Source organism: Oncorhynchus tshawytscha, unplaced genomic scaffold (genome assembly GCF_018296145.1).
Source record: "Oncorhynchus tshawytscha isolate Ot180627B unplaced genomic scaffold, Otsh_v2.0 Un_contig_1061_pilon_pilon, whole genome shotgun sequence".
In the NCBI taxonomy this organism is placed as follows: Eukaryota; Metazoa; Chordata; class Actinopteri; order Salmoniformes; family Salmonidae; genus Oncorhynchus; species Oncorhynchus tshawytscha.
The window spans coordinates 51094-56196 of NW_024608730.1; positions in this window are offsets into that span (position 1 = coordinate 51094).

Genomic DNA, 5103 nt, shown 5'->3' on the forward strand with positions numbered 1-5103 from the left:
TGTATATTTGGTTTAGATGAACAGGTTTGTTTCGCTGAATTTTTACAACACACACATCAGCTATAAAAGTATATAAACAACAAATATGATACATGTTACAATTAAATGGTGTTTCAAACAAATAAAGTAAAATCTTAGACAAGGTTGTTTCTAGTTCTTCAGAATCACCACCAAGCCGGGTTACCATTTGTGTCCATTGTAGACACTCGCCCGCATGTCGTACATGATTCATGATTTGTTCCATTTTCAACACACGCTCTACATTAGTCCCGGAATTGTGGGTTGTGTAGAACGATACATTTTTCACTTTATTTTCAATAATTTGATGCATAACACTTGTAAGTTCTCTCAAAAGAAAAAAGGTATTTATTCTCTCTAACATCGTATACACATAGTTACCCATTGCTCTACATCTAAATAACAAAAATATCACTTGTTCTCTTGGGGTTTATTGAGCCAGAAAGTCATCACATCAGCCACCACAGCCTCCCGGTATTTGTTATCGTCCACCAGGGTGTGTCGGATTTCTTTGAGTTTTCGTGGATGTGGATCGCCTCCTTCAGTTCATGTAGGAATGCCTCTGTTACCCCGTAAACTCTGGGGATAGACGGCACAAGGCCCATAGCCTCCAGGGCTCTGACCAGCGATGGTATAAACCTGCAGGACCAAAGTCTTTTCACCAGCGCCTCAAAATTGTTGAAGAAGTAGTATCTTGGGGGTTCGTATAGGCATGGATGCCTGCGCTGGCTGGGGTGATTAATCTCACAACCGATGCATTTTTCTCGTATATATTCTCCAATCACCACGTCTAAAAGCGTGGCTACTGAGGCCTTGATGGTGTCCACAAAAATAGTACTGACCACCCCATCAAACACGTCCTCAGGCTGTGTACATGTAGGGGTGTCGAGGGTCTTGCCAGGGGGAGTAGAATGTAGGGCTGCGAGGCATACAGTCCTTAGCTTCTGGCCCCCATGACGTTTCGGAGTTCTGGTATGCGTTAGGATTATGCGTAGGTTAAGAACTGTAGGTTTTAAGGACCCTCCTTTTATTGTTGAACCAGCCCTCGGGGTATCTGGGCGTGGTTAACGCAGCAGCTTAACTAGTTTTCTTGGGGGCTGCCCCTTCTGACGATGTACCTTCTTGGGGCTGCTCTGCGTCGTAATCCGCCGGATTCGTATATATTATGCACTTCTTTAGCCGAACAATGCTCTGGCGCTGTTGGCTCTGTACAAACAGAGCGTCCAACAACTGCAACATTTTCAATTCCATTAAATCCCAACTTTTAAAAGGGATAAGCATTCGAAGCCTAAAATCACCGACCAAACCGCCATCCCGGATGTTTTGGCTGCGGATTTCCTCTGTGCTGATATAGAACTCCACGCAGCCACAGGGAAGTCCAGTCTTTCTCTGTATTTTCACCCGGTGAAATACTCTTCCGGAGGTGTCCGGGGTACCTTCCCAACGGGTCTCGTAGCCTGTGAACAAGCTGTAACCCTTGGTGATACGGCTCAGTTCGGGACACAAAACCTGGCGAAAAACTGTCCAGTCTTCAACCCCATAGGCCACTCTTAATGTCTGGTCGGTATATTCTTCTCCTTCGGCTACCGTATAGAGTTTCACTCTACAGGCCAAGTAATCAAACAGATACCCCCATTGCTGACCGTTAGACATCGGCACTTCATCTTTCAGCGCAGTTGCGGGCGGTATCTGGGTTCTATACACATTTAGAAACCGCTTTTTTGGAGCATCGTATATTGCGGATGTATACTTTGCCCTTTCTCTATGTTTCAGACGCGGTCCTGCTTCAGTTGCTACAGTCATCACAGCTTTGCCACTGATCGCAAATCCATGTTTAAAAATAGTGTTTACTGTTCTGGTTTCACAAGCCTTGTTCTGGACATTTATAATGCAGATGCCACAGCCCTATACCCCCAGGACATTCATGCTTCATCAGATAACAAACATAAGGGGGTGGGGGACATACACGTTCCAAAAGTTCAACCACTCAACACCCACCCTCCCCAACCAGCCCCCTAGACATCAATCACCATGACTACTTCAAAGCCTGACATATAGATATAAAATAACAAACACCCTCTAACACATGACCACACGAACAGGGGGGACGGGGCGGGGGCCCATATTTAAACTTGCACGTGTCATCATGACGTAGGGTCATCAATCAATCATTTTGACGCGTGCCGTCTCCTTTAATCTCTCTCATGCACTCTCTGTTCGGCAGGATTCTTGATTATTGACAATTGCTGGGGGAAAAAATGTAAACATAACATTTTCTTTAACTGACCCTAGTTAGTGTGAAGAATTAGTATTGCATTATTATTATTTCAATTGTAATATTATACATAATTTACAAATGTAGGGCGGCAGGTAGCCTAGCAGTCTCAATCCGCCTATTTAACGCAGAAGTGTTACATAGGCCCCCCAGGGCTTAGACTGTTGAGTGCCAAAAAGAAGGGGATAAAAACATGAAAAAAAATATATACATATATATATATATTCATCAACTTTCTTATATCTCTCAGATTTAGGACAGACACTTCAGTTCCATGTAGTGAATCTGTTATTCAATGCGTTTGTCTGGGCAAATAGCAGTAAGGCCGATACAAACCCCTCGGCCTAGACAGGGCTTAGACTCTTGTGGGTTAAAATGCATGATCTTTACAAAGTTGCAACTGATGCTGGAGACAATAAAAGGCCACGTTAAAATGTGCAGTTTTGTCACACCACACAATGCCACAGATGTCTTAGAGACAGAGACTGAGAAAAATAGGAGCGAGGAAAAACGCTGGTTGACTTGTTTTGAGGGAGCGTGCAATTGGCATGCTGACTGCAGGAATGTCCACCAGAGCTGTGGCCAGAGAATTGAATGTTTATTTCTTTACCATAAGCCGCCTTCAATGTCGTTTTAGAGAATTTGGCAGTATGTCCAACCAGCCTCACAACCACAGACCAAGTATATGGCGTCGTGTTGGCTGTAGGGTCATGGTGTGGGCAGGCATAAGCTACGGACAACGAACACAATTGCATTTTATCAATGGCAATTTGAATGCACAGAGATACCGTCACGAGATCCTTAGGCCCATTGTCGTGCCATTCATCCGCCGCCATCACCTCATGTTTCAGCATGGTAATGCATGGCCCCATGTCGAAAGGCCTGCATACTCACCAGACATGTCACCCATTTAGCATGTTTGTGATGCTCTGGATTGACGTGTACAACAGCGTGTTCCAGTTCCCACCAATATTCAACAACTTCGCACAGCTATTGAAGAGGAGTAGGGACATTCCATGGGCGACAATCAACATCCTGATCAACTCTATGCGAAGGAGAAGTGTCACGCTGGTGATCAAATGGTGATCACACCAGATACTGACTGGTTTTCTGATCCACGCCCCTACCTTTTTTAAGGTATCTGTGACGAACAGATGCATATCTGTATTCCCAGTCATGTGAAATCCATAGATAAGGGCCTAATGAACGTATTTCAATTGACTGATTTCCATATATGAACTGTAACTCAATAAAATCTTTGAAATTGTTGCATGTTGCATTTATATTTTTGTTCAGTACACATTTGAGTGTATTGACTTACCTGTTTCACTGACGGCAGGGGTCTGGTTCTGGGAAGGTGTTGGAGTGCAGTGGTTCTTCTTGTTGACCTGCTTTGTACACTGGGTAACAAACAGTCATTTATACAGGAGGAGAAATTGCACACAAAGGGTATCAGTGTTTACCATCATACTGTATGTTATGAATAAAAAAATTCTTTACAATTTGTATTTTGATGACATATGTACCTTTGGGTTGAGTCCACAGAGGGCGCTGAATCTTCCTCTCTTCTTTTCCTTTCTACCAGTTGTTGGAAGCCCAGAATTACCTACCTCGTCACTGCCAAGTGCATTGTGTGATGACAACTGTGTCATGGAGGGAGGTGAAGAGCTAGCCTCATTGCATTTAGCTAGTAGTTCCCTAGTTAATGATTTGACCAGGGCATCGTCAAATGCATAATCCGTTGACTTCATTGCAACCTGGAGCATCTTCTCTGACCCAAATTCTTGAAGAAGCCCCTTGTAGACAGCCTTGAAAATCTTTTTGATTTTCAGATTCTGGGGGTAGGCTTGAGTTGGTTCAAGGCCTGAGGTGCCACAGAACTCAGACAGAATCCTCTTTGTGAGAACTCTTGATGTTTCACCAATGTCATAGGATTCCAGTAATGTGATAGGGGTGATCATTGACAGCAATCTAACAATCAGTAAAAGTACCAAAGAGGTGTAGTCATTGCTAGTGGAGTCAAATGATGCATGTGTATCAGAGTCCATGGCTGATGGAGTTGATGGATGCACAGAGACACTAGACATCTCCAGATCTTTGTTGTCCATCTTGGATTCCACCTCTCCTAAAACTTGAATATCCACAGTTCCACCGTTGTGTGTGGTGCTGCCAGACAGAGAGGGTCTAGGCAATGATTTGGCACTAGACTGACGGCTAGTGGTCATGAGAGCCGGTCTGTCAGAGTCAAGTGTTCCAGCATCAGTTGAGGACAACCCATTGATTATGTTCATCAACTCTGATAATTCTTCTGATGAATTGGAGGCCACAGAACAGGTATCCATGACCTGAAGACTGATGACTCCATGACTTCCGGCGCCGACAGAGATGGCCGCCTCGCTTCGCGTTCCTAGGAAACTATGCAGTTTTTTGTTTTTCTTACGTGTTATTTCTTACACTAGTACCCCAGGTCATCTTAGGTTTCTTTACATACAGCCGAGAAGAACTACTGAATATAAGATCAGTGTCAACTCACCATCAGTACGACCAAGAATATGTTTTCGCGATGCGGATCCTGTGTTCTGCCTTACAACCAGTGTAACCGAGTGGATCACATGCAGCGACCAAAAAAAAAACGACTCAGAAAAAGAGGGAAACGAAGCGGTCTTCTGGTCAGACTCCAGAGACGGGCACATTGTGCACCACTCCCTAGCATTCTTCTTGCCAATGTCCAGTCTCTTGACAACAAGGTTGATGAAATCCGAGCAAGGGTAGCATTCCAGAGGGACATCAGAGACTGTAACGTTCTTTGC